This window comes from Cynoglossus semilaevis, chromosome 8 (assembly GCF_000523025.1).
Source record: "Cynoglossus semilaevis isolate Cse_v1.0 chromosome 8, Cse_v1.0, whole genome shotgun sequence".
NCBI lineage: Eukaryota > Metazoa > Chordata > Actinopteri > Pleuronectiformes > Cynoglossidae > Cynoglossus > Cynoglossus semilaevis.
This window is the reverse complement of record NC_024314.1, coordinates 12,417,871-12,437,348: the sequence shown is the minus strand read 5'-3', so window position 1 is coordinate 12,437,348 and position 19,478 is coordinate 12,417,871. Positions and strand designations below refer to the sequence as shown.

The 19,478-nt window shown below is 36.6% G+C and overlaps 1 long non-coding RNA gene across 1 annotated transcript in view; it reads right to left on the bottom strand.

Moving 5' to 3' along the window:
• Positions 1-14,928, bottom strand: part of LOC103382165 (uncharacterized) — a 21,243-nt gene extending 6,315 nt beyond the window's left edge. Inside the window, exons 1-3 of the long non-coding RNA XR_003050417.1 lie at positions 14,220-14,928; positions 13,189-13,277; positions 12,243-12,316 (exon numbers count right to left, since the gene is read on the bottom strand). This is a non-coding gene — a long non-coding RNA (uncharacterized LOC103382165). The remainder of the gene's footprint in view (positions 1-12,242; positions 12,317-13,188; positions 13,278-14,219) is intronic.
• Between the last annotated feature and the right edge of the window lie 4,550 nt (positions 14,929-19,478).

The window sequence follows — 19,478 nt, the reverse complement described above, 5'->3', positions numbered from 1 at the left end:
TGCTTCAGCTGCATGTTTATGTTAAACATCATGTGGTGCATGATAATCTTCCTTTGCCCGTCCTCACAGTAAAAACAGCTCTGAAGGCCTGTTCATTAAGTCACATACCTCATCATTACAGAAGGTAGTCTAACCACCAAGGAAAATACAGGATTTTTTTTGTCTGTTAAAAAAACAACAGATAATTCAACGGACAAAGCTAGCAGAACAAATTCGAAGCTTGTGGGAAGGGGATAGTGGAGAGATGAAGAGGAGTAGCAGAGAGGAGGTACAGAGAGGAGACACCAGAGGTAAATCTCCATTGTGAAGTCAAACTTACATTTTGTCACTTACAGCTATAAAATGTATTTATTGGAACTTTTCGCAACATTTTTGCAGGAATGGCTATACATATTTGGCAAATACTGTGATAAAGCCTTTGAATCAACCCTCATCTAGTTAATAAAACCTTTGCTAATTTTTTTAAGCCAATGAATAAATAAATACAGCCTAAAATCAACTTGTATCTATAATAAAACCTCAGTACATATCAGGGGAAGAATTCTCTAAACAAAGACGAGGAAAAGCCAGAGCCTGTACAGCAGCTTAAAGTGAAGCTACAGTATTTACTGAAGGGTTGTGGTACTGTTTCACTGCACCAATGTAATATTTATATGAACTGCATGCAGTGGGATTCCCTCTGTATCAGTAAGAAATCTGATTTTTCTTCTCTCCCCAGGCTGCAGGTGTGAGAGCAGGGCTGTAATTACTAAGGGTCTGCTGCTCACTGCCCTGCAGCCCCTCACTTTGCTCTTCACACCAGTGTTGCCGGGCAAAGATATTAGTCATTGCTCTGGTGCATATTTTCCAACTCTCACCTGCCTGTTGGAAAACCCAGGTTTAGCCTTTGGATTAAGTCCATTCAACATGTCACAAGATGACAACACGCCCAGTTTGAATAGCTCAATAACAATGTATTCATACCAGTGTAGGTCCAAGACAAATCCTTAGGTGTCTGACTCTAAAACCTGTTAAACTGCTGACTGTAATTTATGAGAAAAAACTGCTTTACTTTATTTTTTCAAGTCTTGTAACTTATTCTGGTTACAATATACAAAGCCAATGAAGTAAACTTTCCAAAGTCAGAAAGTACCCCCTTGAAAACAAGTATTTGTACTTTCCCCATACAGTATTGAAATCAAAGCACATCACATCTTTAAGCCAAACCTGTTGAAATTATTAAAGGTCTAAAACTGACTTTGACTTGTCAAAGAACTGAACAACTCGACAAATTAGGTATTACAATAAGACACCTCTAAAATGAGGACATCTCCTTAAAACTTTCTATGTACATTTAACTTATAAAACAAAGCCAAGAAAAATGTTTTTCCTACATGACAGGGAGTACTTTTTTACAAGTTTTAAGCCAGTTCTCCAAAGATATGGGAAAGTGTGTAGGACACTAACTCACGTGTAGACAGGCAGATAGACAGTATTTAACTGGTAGCCAAAGGCACCTTTTGTCTCAAACACACAGATCCAAACAAAATGAAAAGACTGCTATCAACCAGCAGAGTGGTGATTACAGAAAACAATGTCCTTTTGTGAGAGTTCAGCAGATAAGTGGCTCCTGATGGAATGGATACAGAATTCCTCCTGTACATGCCCAATTGTCTCAGGATGGAGCACAAAACTAACCAGTGCCTGTCAGGTAAGTACTAACTTCTGCAGCATGCAAGTGTGTGTGTGTGTGCCCATGTGTTTGACCAGGGGCTCGGCAGCCCAGATGAAGTCTGCCACTTATAGCATGTGTTTACTTGGGCCCACAAATGTCTGTTTAAATGACTCCTGGAAATGGTCCTGTCTGCACCTGAGGCTGCAGTGTCTGCTGTAGCTGCAAATGAGGGAAAAAAAAGCAGCTGCATGGAAAAAAATAGTTGAAAACATGGTAAAGTGGCCGTGAACAGGTCACTGTGGAACAAAAGGGCATAGGATCACTGCTAATTTACTCACAGGGATTTGAGTGCAGCCACGCACAGATGCTCACACGGGCACAGCTGCACTTACTGTTGGTCAGATTTCACAGACCAGCACAGTCAAATGGGAGAAATTGGGTTTTACTGCAAGTTTTTCATTAAATAACAACAATGTAAGCATCAAACTCGGGTACAGTAAGGTGACAGTTAGGAAAACATGTCTGTAAATAAAGAAAGAATAATCATTCCTATTTCTGTCGTGACAATGCAGAAACGATTAAATTGTAAACTTCAATCTCTGACTTAAAACTTAATTTAAGACGCAACGCCCGATTATAATAATACATGCATACCAACAGTAATCTGTAAGCTGTATGAAAAAAAGCCCAGCCTCTTTACAATGATCAATCATCTGGACAGATCACCGTAATTATTTTTGGATGAAAGTGACATCAAAATTTAAAAAACCTCCTCCTGCCGCCTCCTCACTTCCCCTGATTTCCACTCCTCTACACGGCCACACATTGTCACACGTGTCATACAGCGTGCGTGTGTCAACACTCACACTCACTAATAGGAATGACATTAAAAACCTGGACATTTCAGCCCTTTTCACTTTGACGAAACAGAGGAAACAGAAAGTGCTGCCTGGCTGCTCGTGAATGTCAACTCAACTATTAACGGCTCCTGTGTCTTAATGAATTCAGTGGAATGCCGTGAGGACCTATGCCGTAGAATTTGCTTCTCTGTGTCATAACTTTAACAAAGTTTTTCTTTCCATTCTGCACATTTTACTTTTTTTTTTTACACATAGATCTTTCCTACTGTATCCTTTTTATATATTTTTTTTGTTCTCTTATATTTTACTATTTCCTGCCGCTCCGACTTCATATCCAGATGTAGATCATTCGTGTTTCTTTTTTTTCCTGCCTCCTACTCTCCTACTGTGCCAAGCACACCTGGAACTTCTGGCAGAATATACCACAACTGTTAAGTCTTTTTCTTTTAAAGATCAAATTGTTCTTGTTGGAACACAAACAAAAATCCTTTTATTTACTCTAATAAAATGTACCACCATAGAGCAAAAGGTTTGCTTTTGACCAAAAGATAAATTCACGGCTGTTAAAGTCAGCTGGCTTTGCACCATGACAGTGTTATTTCAGACCTGATCTTATTTGACTTCATCTAGATTACCTCCCTCCAGCCACCTCTTTCAAATAGAAAATACATCCACAAAGACACCACAAAGTCAAAACCAACATCCACAGAAGTTTGATTCAACAAACACAAGTAAGCAGGAAGTAGTTTTAAGTCCTAAAACACCCTAAATGTATACATTATGAAACTAAATTTGCCGTTATAATAGCTCCGTGCCTCTGCTCACAGCAGGAGGAGGACGTGCTAATTCACCTGGTGGAACACAGTTTTGTCTGCATTTATAATTATTTTCATAATGAAAATGACGAGATCTATATTTAACTTAGTTACGCAACACCCTGCAGAAGTGGGATGTGTCAAAATGATGCTGCTGCCACAACCTCTCACACTGCATTAATCCTGTTGATGGCACGTCAAATATTCATGTTTCCATTGTATGTGTATTTATATAATGTGCCTTCTCGTGCTGTAGTGCTGAAGGTCTGTTATACCATCTTCAATGTGCGGAATGCAAAGAAAAATATTATGTTTGAAGACAAATTGTTGTTTCTCTCCAGTTCAGCCTTAAAAACAAACAATGTTTCTCTTTGTCTGATTCCAACAAGTTGTTACCAACGTAATGTGAAGGTTATACACTAAACGGGTGTAAAAAGGTTTAACTATGTGAATGAATAATTAAGAAATGTATGGTCAGTCTGTCTAAAGAGCATGTTGGTTTCCAATGTAATACCATTCCACAGTAGTTTTAGCCGTTGGATTAAGATACGGATACGGTTTGTCAGTTTTATAACAAAACTGTAAACGAAAACAAACTGAGATTATTAGCTTTTGTATCATTTCTTTTGATTGGCAGAATATTCAAGAATATTCAAGCAATGTTAACCATGACTAGTTCTTCCTCAAAAAGACTGAACTGGCAACAGAGAAACGCTTGAGAAACCATTCAGTATTTCATCAATCTACAGTTTTGTCTGACTTCACTTTTGTCTTTTGATTAGATTTTAATTTAAATTTCACTCTGACAATTTGACAATTCCCTGTGTATTGTATAAAATATTACCATTTCATAACATCTTTTACTGTAGTGAATAGTTGCTACATGATACTAATTACTGTACATAACAAATCAGTTCCATTCATGTATTTTTTTTAAACAAAGCCACAATATCAATTGAATCACTCCATCACAAAGGTTTCTGACAGCCACCTCCACACCTCCAAATATCCCCTCTAAACTGACAGAGTCCTGAGGTCACCCAAGGTCAGACAAGTATCTCTTCAAAGCACTCACTTTCATCTCCAAACTTCCCCCTTCTATCCCACGTACTGGAGTTGCCTCAGATCACTTCACATCACTGAAGCATCACCTCACAAACAACTGAAAAAAGCCATTTATATTTCAAAAGGATTGAGAAACCTGCAACAGAGCACTTCTGTCTCTGTTTTCCTTTTTCTCCCAAACGCAGTAGTGCAGGGAGATTTTACAGGGACAATCATACATCTACAGGTAATGATAATTTTCAAACAAAGTAATGTTTATTAGCGTTAGTGTCAGAAAGTTTGTTTGTTATCTCTTGGTGACGGCATCGCCATGATTATTAGGGCTGTAATCAACCAAAAAAGTCTTGGTTGACTGAAGCTGTGACATTTTCTACTGGAAAAAAAAAATTGACACACGAGAAAAAATTATTAAATTATTAAAATGATTGTTGATTCATTTAGATAAATTAGTGACTGCTCAGCTGAAGGACTTATCGGATAAAGGTACATTGATTCACGGATATCAGAAAAAAATGACGTGTAAAAACACATGGGTCTTTTCAGTCCGACAAAAGTAACAACACCATAACTTCAACTAAAGGAAGGAAGCCCTAAAAACAAATGAGGAGGAGTTGGATGTCGACATCTGGCTACCAGCAGTTCCTTGTGCTCAGACAACCCCACTAAGAAAAGGACCTGAAGGCGAAACTAAACTACAACTGATGTTGATTTTGAGTATTTTATCTGGGGGTTTTGTTACTGGAACATTCTGAAAGGGGCAAAAACAAGTGCTTGATGCACAGATGATGTGACAGTCACTGGAAATAATATTTGTTTTGGGAGCTGTTAGGTGGTGAAATGATTTTCCCCAGACAGAGTTCTGTGTCTCTGAGACTTAAGGTGAAAATAAAAATATGTGCTTTTAGAGACTTTGAAGACCTGTATCAAAAAGGCCTTTTTGTACCTTTAGATTTTTGTATTAGTTTTCCTAAACTATCAAAGCTAATTGTTAGATTCCACATTCTTCTCACAAATGCCCCTGACTCTGGTCAGTTCCCTGTTCTGTCTGTACTATGGCATAGTCTCTTAATAAAGTGGCAGGAGCTGACAAGAGCTGAACATTCTTTAAATGTCACTGATTAACTGAGGCAGAATCCAGAGGGACAGGAATGTTTTAATAGTTGTCCTTACTATTGTAGAACAGTGGAAGGTGGAACGAGAACATCTTTCCAGCTGCAAATCTGGCACTTTGTCCAACACTACAAACCAACAGAAACATTGTGACTACTGTCATCTGAAGTAATTAACACTGATGCCTCTTTATAAAAGCACCTGGTAGTGTGTGTGATGTACTAGGCTATATTAAACTTTTCCTATATTAAACGGTCTGACATGAAACTGAATGGCTAGGAATGACAATACATGGACCACTTCCATGCATCAAGACTGAAAAAGCAGTCAACCATAGAAGCTTAATTCACCATTAAAATCACTGCACTTTTTTTGTCCAGCCTGCAAAGCCATGCTGTACAGCCAGAGGACATTTCAACAACAGTGACCTCCAGAATGAGGCCAGGGACACTCATCACTGATTCCCACTTTCAGTGAGGGTAAATCCCTCATGGAATTCCAACTTTCAATTTTTGAAATAAAGACAATTAAACAATTTTATTCTCCTGTCTTCACCTTGCACATCTTGTCTCCTCCCAAAGTATACATTTCAGGAGTTAAACAGACTCACAACTAATTACTAATTAGTGCAAGAAAAGCCTTCCAACAATTAAGCCTCTCCAAACACTGACAGAGGGTCTCTGAGCCCAAACTTCATGGAGTAAAAGGAAATAAAACTTCAGTTAACCTTGAACTCGAGGACTCTATTAAAACAAGCTTAAAACAAAAAATATTATTCCTTTGATACTTGCATAACAAAACTCCAAGAATCACGGTGAGTGCTCCACTCTACAAGTCCACACCTCCTCACCTGAAAATGTGGTGTGATCAAGTGGCCTTCAGGGCAAAAGCATGAACATCCATCACAGTGATCTTTGCTGAGCACATATGCAAAATAATAAATAAAGCACTCATCAATCACAACCAAAGACCCTTGAGTTTGCCACAGGAAGACTTTGTTTCAAAAAACGAACGAACGAAACAAAGGCAAATTATTATCGTTGCTACATGAAATATTAATATATCAATCGGTGTACAGGGAAATTATTATTCACCCTCATTTAGATGGTTAAAAATTATGGTAGAAGTGTCTCCACCAAGGACAAGTGTGGTGGAGCTGAAGAAATTAACTGCTGCTGAGTCCACACAGAACTAAGAACAACCTATAGTTTATAGATGAGCCTATATAATAATCCAAGGACAAAGACCTGCTTTTATCTAGCATATTTAGTGAATGAAAATATGGGTAATGGTTGCTAAGACAATGTGTAGTACCAATGGTGTTGTGGATCAAGAGAAAGCATAGAAATCAAAGAAACCAAGAAAGGGAATGTGATTCTAAAGAAGGTTGCATGCAGCAGTAGTACAGAAGTAGGCGTAGGCAGTGCACAACAACGTCAGTGCATCATTCTGCATTGTTTTGCCAGTACAGATCGCCAGACAAAAACGTCAAAAACGAAATACAAAGATCTACTTGCTAACTCAATACAATTTCCTTTAAGATTAAAGATTTATTTAAAAGAATTAGGAATGTGACCCATTGGTCAACGTCCTGATGAATAAAAATGTTGAGAGTTTTGCAGGCATCAATACAAAATGTCACTTGCTACTTTCAGAACCACTGGCCTAAAGAATCTTTAAAAGGAACATTACAGACACTGATTTTTCACATTAACAAGTGAATTAATTCCAAGCATGAGGCTACAGATGTAACAGGGTGATAGTTTTGGGTCACTGCTGCTGCTGCTGCTGCTGCTGCTGCTGCTGCTTAGCTGTTTCACATAAATGGCTACTATTGATCAAGCAGACTTTACTGGCTGAGTTATTGATTAGGCAGAGGAGACTGACGTGTTAGAGGTTGGGATAGGGATAAGTCACCGTGTGTTTGAGTAAGATAAAGACAAAGGAAATGAGGGGGAAATTTCATTTACAAAAAAAATGTTAAGTCAAGACAGTAGGGGAAAAAAACAGAAGAACTATTGCTTCTTTAAGATACGTTCATTTTCACATTGACATATTCTTTTAAAATGCTGATGACTGTTTCCTGAAACCTCATTTACAGGAAGGCAAGGCCATACTGTGATGCTGTTTGATGTTAATTCAAATACTGCTTTTGATCACTCAAACCATGTTTGTGATACTTATTAGACTTCAGTCTTTGTCCGGTTCAAAAAGATCAGTATTTATTAAGCCAAAATACATGACAGCTTTTCAGAGTCTTCATCTATACAGATACGCCCTTTAGTTCAATTTATCTCCTGACACACAGAAACACGCTTACAGAAATAGGACTGCGACCAAGGCTGTCCTGCACCAAACATCTAATAGGCTGTACTGGTGAAATCAGGACCAGAGCGAGGGAATTTTCATGGTCCTAATCAGCCTTTTCTCAGAATGCTGATGAACAGAAGTCGTGCCTCTTGGCTTTTCTGAGATCTTTGTAGTCTTTTTCAAGATTGATTGGATGCAATGTCATTTCAGCGGCTTTTAGCTGCCCCCCAAAAAACAAAATTCAAGCTGAAGACAGACAAAAATAGACGTGTCTACCACATCGTACAACCCACTATTGTTTTTAATTTTATCTAAATTCATTATGGGAAAATAAAATGTACTATGTCAGTAATGATAAAATTATCTTAAAGCATTAAACACTATATCTTGTGATTTTCACATCTTGTAATGTGTAAACTTATAGCTAAGTTTCCTTTTTGACTTCAGGCCTAATGCGAGCTGGCTCAGTGGACAGGTATCTTACTTTTAGTTGTTTTTTTTTTTAATATAATTTCACCAACATCAGGCTAAATTTACCAAAAATAGATATTGAAAATAGTTTTAAGTAAGTTTTTTCTCAGCAGAAATATAGCCAGAAAAGGGAGTTTGTTAAGAGGATATTAAAGATTCAATTAACATGGCTTTATTTAAAAATATCAACAATTCAGTCAAACTTGAACTTAGTCAATGTTTTGCCCTAAACCAAAAACAAACGAAAGCCATTAATCCACATGTTAAATGTTATTTAAGTCTAAATCAGTGGTGAAGGACATACCAAAAATGACCAACACACAACATAATGAACTAAAGGTTAGCCACAAAGACAACTGAAGAAAGTCAAGATATTGTCATGTTAAGGTTAGAATAAAAAATGTGTCCATAAATAAGTAAAGATTTCATAAAACTTTGTGACCATCCACTCCCACCAAATGATTTTGACTCTCACAGGGTAAACATTGCCTTTAGCTCATTGACAATCATGGTATAAGCCAATGAACTCCATTTACTTCCCCATTATTTTATAATAAATCACTGATAAGAAGTCTATTTTCAGCTTGATAGCTCACGCTAATTTCTTTGATAATTAAACGCCAACTCAGTTTCCTTATTTTGGTTCAAGCTGTTGTGGCTCATGTATAGTATTTGAGAAGATAGATTAGTGAAATGAGCCCGACATGTTTGGATTTATTTGGGAATCAGTGTCTCCTTTGATCTGTGTATCTTCAGACCATTGACTAATTTTGTTTTTTAGCTTTCACTTTCACAAGATTCTCATTTGTGGAGTTACTGACCCACTTTGAAGCAGGGCTCTTTGACTTCTATGGTCTTCCTTTTCCCTTTCTTCCTTTTCCGATTCTCTCATCAGATTAAATTCTTAAAATCTGCTTGTATTTTTTTTTCTGGAGGAATTGGGCTTAGTCCAAAATTTAGTCCAGTAATTTGCAGGACTTTATTGATTGTCTTTGTTTACACTTAAATCAACTAAGGTTGAGAGTCATCACGCATGTTCTTACTAATTTTCTTTAGGTTTTCTACATCTAACTATTTTCTATTTTCTCTCTTTAAATTACTGTTAAAAAACTTGGTGCAAATCTCCAAACTTCAAACATTTTCATGAAATTTTTTTATGGGAATAGCATCTTTACATCCATCGCCTGCTTTGTGAGTAGTTCTTTTTCTGAAGTCTGAAATCAAAGCTTTGGCTGACAGCTCAGACTATAAACTAAGTTATTATAGTAGGAGTAGATCTGAAAAATAAACCTCAGTTTGAACCTCAGTTCAGTGGTCCAGAACATTAAAAGTGAACCCAAATCATTGGTGTGTGTGTAATGGCTTATCAGCAAACACTGACAAAATAGTATATGCATTCAGTGATACGTTTAGATACATTTTGTTGCTCTTACCGACTGAAGCTGTAATACTACTATTATTCATTATACAAAACTGTCTGTTTTCAGCACACAGCAGCTGTCTGCACAGCTTTACAGTCAATTATTTTCTTTTGTATTGTACACATTGCTGAAATTGATTTCTCACCTTCAATGCTTCTCCACAACTTGTTTTTTTCTCTATTCTACAAAAGTTGAATGACAGATTTTGAGAAACAGTACAATGCCTGTACATCCTACAGCAAACACATTTAAGGAAAAATATGTTTTACCATTTATTTGTTCAAAGAACATGTTTTCACTCCTATGTACAGTACAGTCTGCTAACGTTGTGACTGCCAATCAATTTTCAAAAGCATTTAGGGAAAAGACAAGAAAAGAAATATTAAAGCTATATTATGACTGTCCTTTATGACATCTAAGCTTGCCCTAAAGTGGACTTCATGAGTCTCCTGCAAAGCAATGAAAATACTGAGGATTGGAAAAGAACTGACAGAAGTCAATTATTTGTTGTTCAAGATGAAATTTACAGCACATTTGTTGATTTTGGCACATCGGCAAATGCAAGAAAAATCTTGTGTGCAGAGAGAAAAATGTTTGCCTCTTTTAAAGGCAAACAGCATCAATAACAATTCCTATTATTGTTATAAATTATTATTACTTGTCAAATTAGTTTGTACAAGATTAAATGATAATAACAGAAACTCAGGACTAATTTGATCAATTCCATAGATTCCTTAGATGTGTTTCATGACTCCTCTTGCATTGCATTAATAATAATACAATTAAACATTTATTGCAAGCTTTTAAAAGGCTCTTACAATGACACAGAAAAGTATAACCTTGAGTTTTTGTTGAAAATAAAGACTGTTACAAGAACTCTTAACGTGTTCTATAGGGTTTCCTAAAGTATTTCCCACTGATTGGAATCAAAAACATTAAATACATATTCATACAACTAGCAATCATTTTTTATATAAAAACAACTCTGTTGTGTTCCTGGGCCATAAGAGCTCTTAAAAAGAGCAAATAAAACATAATTGAACATTTTTTAGCTCATTTCTTTTGTGCCATGACCATATAAATCCATCACTCTGACAAGATAAAGGAGAAAAAAAGCACAAAACCTCATCCTTTAGGAAAAAAAATCCTCCCACTGTCCAATTACTGTGTGAGCTTACAGACATCCAATCGCAGGTGTGAGTGAGAGCCAGGAACGCTAACGCACAGAGGTCGTCTGGTCTCTATCTGGAATAGCTATGAACGTGCACTTTTTTATTGTTAAATAGACCACAATTGTTAGAGGGTGAACTCTGCTGCACCGACAGCTCTGTAGTTACTGTCCACTCACTAATCAAGGTGAATAAAGGAATGTTCTCTGATTAGCATACTGTCAATACACTCACAGGGGACTCACAAGGTGAAAAAAGCACCTGCAATATGGCACCATTTTTACCATGTAATGGTTGTTCTTTTTTTCTTTTATATAAGAAATACAAAAACATATCTTTTACTCGCCTGTTACATACTGTATAAAGTAAGACAAAATGTCAAGTGCAGAACTGTTGGTTCTTGCTATGACTAACATTGCTGGATGTCTGTTTCGTTGTACAACATTAATTAAACATGTACCTGTGAGCACAGGTTTTTCTAGGAACCAAAGAATGTGCATAATACCATCAAGGTCAGGCGACCCTTAAAATACATGACAGAATAAAAGTGCTTCTGCAGTAGTGGAGCTAGAGAGAGAAGACAGTAAACAGCATGTTATCCACAGAAACTGTGGCCCCGTCTCTGAGTGCTGGAATGATTAAATTCAGGGAGGATAAGGGAGAAGCAGTCTCCATGAGCCCACTGTGCATTGGTTTGGTTGTCAAACGTAGGATTCTTTGATTTCCTGATGGAATTACAACATGGAAAAACTGTTTTCTAATTCACTGACAGTGCAATGCACGGCATGTTTGACAGCAGACAGTAAAACATGGAAGATGCATAAAACATATATTCTTTGTGAAATTTGTTCAAAAAATGAATGAATTGGCAGAAAGGAGTGGAATAATAAGCCATTTTATCAGTTCAATGTTAGCACCACAATATTTTCTCATGCAAATTTACATTTTTTCATAAATAAAGTAAATGTGCATTTTAATATTACAATGGTCCTGGGAGAAAAACCACCTTCTTCTGATACATGCACATTTTTGTTGAGTTTTTAACATAAACCAGGGCCATTGTAAAAAAAACAAAAAAGGAAGCGATAAGATGCTTTAGCTTAGGGTGCATGAAACATCAACCAGGCAGGGATGAAGATTGAGAAAAATAAAAAAAAAACCACTTAGACACGTAGAGTCAGACTCAAAGAATAACTGGCTACTGTTAGTTAATTTATATAAGCATTCGTTATTCCTGGCCAATACTTAAGTGAAACTATTGTTTTCTCATACAGGTATTCTGAGCAATTATTTTAAGATGTAAAGAAGATTGTTTAATAAATATGTTTGCATTGGTAAACTTAAATGATTGTGTATTTTTACAGTACCTCCAAATAACTCCTGGAAAATCTTCGGCATTTCTAACGCCACTGAACTCAATTGAAAATCATCCAGGTTGTAGCTGTGGGTAAATAGAACCGGGTTTAGCCAGTTTAAGGCAACAGAGAAGTGAGCAAAATACTTACTATTTTAAAAAAATTAAACCAACTGTGAAAAAAATATTTCCAAAAAAGTATTTATATTATTTATTAATAGTAATAGTATTTATAAATAAAAAATAGAAAATGTGACAAAGGTGCAATAATAGTTTTCCTTAGTGTAGCGCAGGGGTCGGGAACCTTTTTTAGCAGAGAGAGCCAAAAAAGTCACATATTTTAAAATGTATTTCCATGAGAGCCATACAATCTTTTCTTTTGCTGTGAATACAACTAACATAAAACAGTTTATTAGACACTACGTCAGAAAAATCTAGTTTTTCTCACTACAGGTGAACAGGTAATCCGTTAATGGCGACAGAAAAAAAAACAGGATGGAGTGGGAAATTTTCAAAATAAAACAAGAAAACTAAAATAAACCACAGAAAAACAAACAGATTTACAATAAAATAATATGACATAGTAACTGTAACGCCTAATTAAAAAAGTGGCAATGTATCACTAGATATGGCATGATATGTTTTTAAAGAAATCAAGGTTTAAAAATAACAATAAAGGTTTGTTATAAGGTTTAACCATACCTTAAACACTCTCTAAGATTGAATAAGATTTAACTAAACTAAACCAGATATAATTAGCCTGACCAGGAAACAACAGATTAGATTAGATAAATCTTGATTGAGCTACAGTACATTGCTTGAAAAAGCTAGGAATGGCTATATACAACTTACATCTATACATCTGATAGCAATACCTGGAGTATGTGCCAACACCAATCTGATACCTTTATTTCTTTATTAATAAATTGATCATAATATGGTATTATTAAAAACATTACCTTATTGCCAATGTACCAACATTCAAATTGTAGAGATGAATATGGAAATCAATGATTCGCTGTGGCAACCCCTGAAAAAAGGGACAAAGCTGTAAGAGAAAGAAAAAAGTACTTAATAGATACATAGATAGATAGCACTTTATTAATCCCTCAGGGTTCCCTTTGGGAAATTTAGGAAATATAGGACTGCACTTACTATTCTGTTCAAATAACGTCTCACATTTGTCTGAAATTATCAAGCTAACAAAGATTAACAGCACATTAAATGACACTCATGCTGAGGCTGTGCTGCCTGTGAAGCAGCACCAAATCAGACTCTACAGAGGCTGATTCTTCTAAGCACTTAATTTTCCTGTATCCAATGCTAACTTGTGTGAGCAGGAAAATTGAAGATCAGAAACAACCTTAGTAAAAAGCCACAGCTATTTATCTTCAGTCCACAAATGATCTTCACTCTCAGAGAAACAGTGCATGAAGGTCAGTTTGCTCAAAGGAGATTATCAGTCACTTAATTGGTTCCCAATTAATTTAACAGCCTCTGTCATCTATGACTGGAGCCCAGGGGATGTCCAGAAACGCCAGACTGTGACAGATACAGACTCAGGTGTGACCGGAAACACAACATATGTTGCATCCAAATTAACACGACAATAAAGTATCTATAAATACAACGGGGCATGTTAATGATAACAGAACATTGAACACTTTTTATGACGATTCACTGTCCTTCAAGCATTGCTTATGACTAATAAGTACTCTGAGTTGACCAACTGAGATAGCATCAGATAAGCAGCATCTATGTCCACATGACTAATTTTAGGAGAGAGAAAGAAAGCTCTGGGTCAATCAATCAAAGCTATTTTCATATATAAACAGGCAGCCATGTTTATTGAGGGCAAGCAGCTGTCAAAGGCTATAATTTATTATTTTGTAAGTATAATACATTTCTCAATCCACAACTTCATGTTCAAACACTAACGCCCACAAATTGGTCGACTGGTCAACTTATATCGCCGTGTATTTTACAGTACCTCTGAATAACTCCTGGAAAGTCTTCTGCATTCATAACGCCGCTGGCGCAATTGAAAATCATTCAGGCTGCAGTTGTGGGCAAACAGAACCGGGTTTAGCCAATTTAGGGCAACGGAGAAGTGAGCAAAATACTTAGTAAATTAAACCAATTGTGAAATTGGTTTAAAAAAAAAGTCAGAAATGGTAATTTAACGTAGCGTAGCGTGTGAAACGCTGAAATTCACCGCAGGTGTAATTAGTTAATGGCGACAGGGAAAAAACACGGCAGTTCGAAAACTTTCAAAATAAAACAGGAAAACACAAAAATAAACCACAGAATAACAAACGGTTTACACTAAAATAATCTAACATTATAACTGTAAGACTCTAACTGTAACACATTATGACAGTGAGTCACTAACACGTTTGAGACACTTCAGTCCACTCATCTTTATAGACTACACCTTGTGCAGACTGAGAAAAATGTACACGGGTATTTTCTATACATATTGGCCTCAGCTCCATGTTTTTCAAATTAAGAAAGGATTAGTTGTAAAAGTTCATCCAAAGTTCTGACTCTAACACTAATCCCTGCTCATAAAAAAAAAGTTATCTTTCAGTTCACTCCCCCAGCTTCAGTCTCATCTCCAAGCACACCTATATACAGTAGCCGTACACTGACAGAAGTCTGCTGCTCTGGAATCTTATAAGGTGCTCTCACACGCTCTTTTTTTTATTTCACCCACTTAAAGGGACAAGATTTATCACTACAGCACATAACACTGGTCCAAATTACCAAAGCAAGGACGTTTAAAGGTTTTACGATAATTGAAGACAGCAAATGAAAAACGACATGATTAGTTGTTCAAAACAAGTGTACAGAGAGATTTGCTATAATTTTGGTGTGAGTTTGACAAAGTACAAACTCAAATAGTCATTTATAAATCATAAAACATTTAGAAATAAAAAGTAGGAGATTTAAAAGCTTCAGAACTTTTTTCTAGTAATCCCTGGAATGACAGGACATTTAAGATACAGTATGATATTATTGGGAAACTAATTAAACTTTTCCTACGGCAGGTTTCTTCAGGTAAGAGTATTGTAAAGCTTTCTGTTAATTCCTGAGAGCAGCTACTTTGACTTTGAACAGGGTCAAAGCCACAGTCACGTACAGCAGCACGAGCCTCAAATACATGACAGTTTCTACAGCAAGGTGAGAATTTCAACCTGCTATGAAACTGTTCTTGAACCCTTTCCCAGAAAACCTCAAACGCAGCAGGAAGCAAAATATTAAAGAACAAAAGTGCTGACTTTAATATGACCTCTATGTCATCAAGTCCCCTGAAAAACAAAGTCGAAGAGCAGATTTAGGTTTAAAATGTTCATGGTGCCTCATATTTTACTAAACAAAATTACTTGTTTTGACTGGACCAGGACTGAATCTGTCAGGACAGAATAACCATTAGAAGAACAACCTGACCTGCTGCACCAAAACACAAGGAGTCCGTGTTGGTTTTAGTGTTCTCAAGATAAGGTTTAAAGTATTTTAAGGTAAAAACAGCAGTAGATATCGCAGACTGAGGCAGGGGGCGCCATTAATTACATGAACTGACTGGATCTGATGGAAACAGATAGTGTATGTGACACAGACACAGCCTTTGACAGAGGCTCCTTTTTAACCCGAGTTTAACCTGCATGACTTTTCAATCTCACTCTACCACCATCCAAAGGGTTTTAGATTGCACCATTTTTTATGCTTCCGTGTTTGGTATTTAACTTTAAAGAGATGAGCTTCTTTTCAACCGCAGATATACGAGTCAATAATAAACCAAATAAAAAGGTAATTTTAGAGAAAAGCGACAGAGATTAATCTCCCCAAGAACAGATATTGAATGTGTCAGAGCAGACTCATGCTCCTGTAACTTTCCAAACTAATTATAGCTGCTTTTGTAGGTTAGTGCTGATAAATGAATATTTATTGAAGGTGACACTCTGTAAGAATAAATTAATAATCGTAGACCAGACCCCAGTCTTTCAGGACCACAGCTTTTCATAATGTCCCGTGACGTGTTATATAAGTAATGACGTGCAGAATGAGGTCTAATGGATTTGTGCTCGTCACAATTAGAAGTTCATTAATGGAGGTGAGAAAGTATATTAAAATGTTCTGTATGTTGTAATTACCCGGATAAGAAATTATTATGTGATCTATAAGCTGCCAAAGGTCAGTAAAAGTGCAGGATAGTAATGTGTATTTGGTTCAGAAATATACACTGTACGACATACACACTCTGTGTTTTACAGTAAGTATTATATTCATTTTCTTGCACTTCACTGCTCTTTACAAAATGTATATTAACCTCTGACCTCTCAACCTGATAATGATGGACTGTGCTTTTCTTTTCTATTTTTCTTTAAAGTCAAATTCAAATGGAACATATATTCACTGACTCGTTTGATTTTGCTGGTAACACTCACATTTAATCTAAAAACATTAAAATCAATAAGTAAAAGACGTTTTAGGACCAGATCTAAGATAAATGTTATTTTACCTCAAACCTATTTCATCTTTTTGTTACTGTATTAACTGTTGTCTTACACAAAGGTCTAAAGGAGGTAGGCAGAGCTATTAGGCAAAGGTAGAAGGGACAGAAGAAGATTGATGAATGAGATAAAAGAGGACATGAAGATGGCTGGTGTCAAACAGTTCAGCGGCCGAACAGTCAGTAACTGCAGCTTATTTGTTTTTGTCTGAACCACTTAGACTAAAAACACAGGCGCCAAAAATAATGTGCACGGAGAACTCTACATCTCAATTCTGCCATAAAATCACCTGCTGGCAGTTTTCCTTTGGCAGTTTGTGTACTTTGGTCTTTGAGGTCTTTCGTTTTTCTACCCAAGGTAAGCAGCCAATGGCAGATCAGATCAACCCAAGGTAAGCAGCCAATGGCAGATCCCAGAACATGATACACATCAGTGGATAGTTCATGCTCCACCATCTTAGCGTCATGATGGATGAGACTCTAGAAGCGTGGAAGGCGAGGAAAGCTTCACTGAGTCAACAACCATGTTGAGTTTTAATGGAATATAAGTTGACCCCCAGAGTCCACCCCTGCTCTTCCTCACACATAAGGTTAAACCTCTCTGTAGTCATTTTAATTATGGATATTTGCTATAAATCCCCATATGTTTATCAAATACATGTAAGAGTTATATTTGATGAAAAAAAAACACAACTCTGTCCTGTCTTTGGTCCGTGTGGCAGACGGAGAGAAGCTGAAGCCATCGTTTGTTCTGTATTATTACTGTACAACATCACAAAGAGGCCATATATATATATATATATATATGCCCTGGTCCTTCTCCTGAAATCTAAACTTTTTCTGCAGTTATCTTTGACTTGACAGACAGACTATTACAAAAATAATGAGAACGTTTAGATTTACTGTAGAGTCCACATGACATGGCTTCAGTGTCAATATGAGTTTAGTTTCTGCAACACTTTCTTGTGTGTACATTTAACACTGTGTTTGCTGCAAATGTAAATGGTTTTACTTCAGTTTTTGTTTTACATTTTCAGGCCACATAATGGTGACATCATGGTGACATCATCAGCGAGTTCTATCTAAAATCAATTCCTTTGGCTTTTAGGAGGTCTGGGCACTTGTAGTTACATATTTCACAAAAATAGATATAGACTCATGACCTGAGTTTGAACCTATACAAAGTGACATTTGGTTCATGTCGTCAAAAACTTTTTAAAATAACAGGTGTAGACCAGGACAGAAAAAGGACAGGATATTCACAAAATTCTAAATTAACTGTCTGTCCAAAAGCTGAGACAGAGCAGAGTTGGAGAAGAGACAGCAGTGAGGGTTTAACAACAGTCACCGTGTCTGTTCACATCCCTCAGGACAGGAACATGACCAGAAAAAAGAAAAATATATATATGTATCTCAAAAACAAGTAGACATAATCCGGAACAACAGCTCCGGCAGGGTTTATGTAAAGTTCAGCATGTGGCTGTGGCAACTCCAGGCTCTGAGTTGGACCCAAACCAGTAAGAGCATCTTCTAACTTTCTAAACTGCTCTGTGATTGGTCGACACCTCCTCAGACTCAACAGTTTTAATTGATAGATTGTTATCAGAGCTTGAAGGAGCTGCAGAGAATTATGATACAGTAAAGCTGTTCATTAGTATCACAAAGAAATAGAAAGAAAAAAGTCATTTTCAGTGATGCCCCCTACTGGCAGGCACCTAGTGATCTACTCTAGAGTCTACTCTAAACCCTTTGTAGTGTGCTTGGATACAAATGTTTGACAAGCTTTTCCATGAAGGTGTGTAATAAAACATGTTTCCTAGACTGTTTAAAAGGTGTAAAAATAAAACGTTTAAAATTGTTCAAATTTAGCGTTTAAATTCATATCAGTAAGACCTACATCCTAATGGATGTAGGTTCAACTGGGCCACCTATTGTTAAGAGACAAATACACTGTCTTTAAAAAAAAACAGCTCATATTAGTTTCAAGTTCGCTCAAAAAATCTTTTCTGGAGATTATCTGTTACTGGAAAAAAGAAAAATAATGAATAATAAATAGCTATTCAAAACAGGTCCAGAGAATGTGTCATTGGGCCAAACTATTTTATAACCAATTTTTGACTTTTTTTAAAATCAATTGTTTAGCTATTTCAGGGTCACTCTGACCCATTGTTGGTGGCTAACTTTTAGTAGTTAGTATAAAGTAGCTGTTAGTAGTTTTCCTGGAATGGTTCTGCTTTATAAAACATATTGTTTAAAAGATGACGTTACTTGAGTAATATTTAAAACATTGAAAACATATTTGAACCAATCCTTTTTTTAATGCTTAGACAATTATTACCATCTCACCCCCAGGAGGGGGAGAATCAATGGCCCATACATCACCAGAAATATTTCACCCACTGTGTCAGAGAGGATGTTGTTAATCGCTTCTCAAAAGGGGGAATTTAATGAGCTATTTGTGACAAGCACTTAATGACAAATAAACATTCGCCAAGGGGAAGAGGGAGGATAGGAGGGATAGGAGGGAGGATGGGAGGGAGAGTGGGGAGAGGAGAGACGAACATTAATATGATCTGGTTTTGCGAACCAAAACAGTCCTTGTAGTTTTCACTGCAGTAAAGAGGAGATGCTGTTTCTGTTGCTGAGTTAACTGGAGAGCCAGCATTGTTTCTCTACGACTCCCTCAGGACTAAAGAGACACAAACATTCATGCTGCTCTTCTTTAGTCTGCGGGGG